Below are 1,248 nucleotides of genomic sequence, written 5' to 3'. Positions count from 1 at the left end.
AGAGAGACTCAAAAATTTTAAAAAAATGAGAAAGCCCTACAGGAACTGTCTGACTCCATCAAAAAAAATAACATAAGAATAATAGGTATATCAGAGGGAGAAGAGAGAGAAAATGGAATGGAGAATATATTCAAACAAATAATAGATGAGAACTTCCCAAGTCTGTGGAAAGAACTAAAGCCTCAAATTCAAGAATCAAACAGAACTCCGAGTTTTCTTAACCACAACAAACCTACTTCAAGGCACATTATAATGAAAATGGCACAAACAAACGACAAAGAAAAAATTCTCAAGGCAGCCAGGAAAAAGAAGAATACATCATATAAAGGAAGGCCTTTTAGATTATCACCAGATTTCTCAGCAGAAACTCTACAAGTTAGAAGAGAGTGGACTGTTAGATTCAGGGAGTACTGACATGCTGGGGCTGCCAAGAGTGTACAAGGTCCCTGTGACGCTGAGAACAAAGAGTTCAGCAACATCCTGCATTGAGTCAGAGACCCTTATCAGAAGTTTATGTTTGAAATTCTCCACTGAGTAATACCCCCCCTGTAACTGCGCACGACCTCCCTAGCCAATGACTAACAGCCACATCAGCTTCTGTATGATGCTTGCTCATCCTAGATAGCCACCCTATAAAAAGGAGCCATTTTAGAAGCTCGTGGCTGCAGTGCTCCAGTCTCTTCGGAGGTATGGGTTGCCTGCAGTCCCTGCGCAGGTTTGGGGGGCTGCAGTGCTCCAGTCTCTTCGGAGGCGTGGGTTGCCTGCAGTCCCTGCGCAGGTTTGGGGGGCTGCAGTGTTCCCCTGTGTGGGTTACCTGCATCCCTGTGCAGGTTTGAGGGGCTGCAGTGTTCCCCTGTGTGGGTTACCTGCAGTCCCTGTGCAGGTTTGGGGGGCTGCAGTGCTCCCTTGCATGGGTTGCCTGCAGTCCCTGTGCAGGTCTGCAATAAAACTTATAAAATTCACTTTGGGTCTGCTGTAGTCTTTCTCGCTAGGATGTAACAGATGGAGGCCCCAGTGAGATTGGCCGTGTAAGACCCCTCCTCACGGAGTGGGCTGCAGCAGACATTGGTAGCTGGCCAGCCTCTGGCAGTTGCCGTTTGGAAACTGAATTTGGCTGATTTGAAACATTTGGAGTCTTGAGACTGTTTGGTAAGGAAGCTTCCTCTTTGAATATTTGGAAACAGAGCTCTGTTTAGAAAAGGGTGTAGTGGAGCAGGCGGGACGCCACCTGATTTCTCCCCACCCGGT

At 47.2% G+C, this 1,248-nt stretch overlaps 1 long non-coding RNA gene across 1 annotated transcript; it reads left to right on the top strand.

The window, feature by feature from the left end:
- Nucleotides 1–444: 444 nt before the first annotated feature.
- Nucleotides 445–1,012, top strand: LOC136393155 (uncharacterized). The gene is made up of 3 exons (XR_010749050.1): nucleotides 445–687; nucleotides 751–830; nucleotides 884–1,012. It is a non-coding gene; the product is annotated as an uncharacterized lncRNA (long non-coding RNA).
- Nucleotides 1,013–1,248: the final 236 nt, after the last annotated feature.

The sequence above is a fragment of the Saccopteryx leptura genome, chromosome 2 (assembly GCF_036850995.1).
Source record: "Saccopteryx leptura isolate mSacLep1 chromosome 2, mSacLep1_pri_phased_curated, whole genome shotgun sequence".
Taxonomy (NCBI): domain Eukaryota; kingdom Metazoa; phylum Chordata; class Mammalia; order Chiroptera; family Emballonuridae; genus Saccopteryx; species Saccopteryx leptura.
Note: the sequence above shows the minus strand (reverse complement) of the source record. Positions and strands in the feature narration are given on the sequence as shown.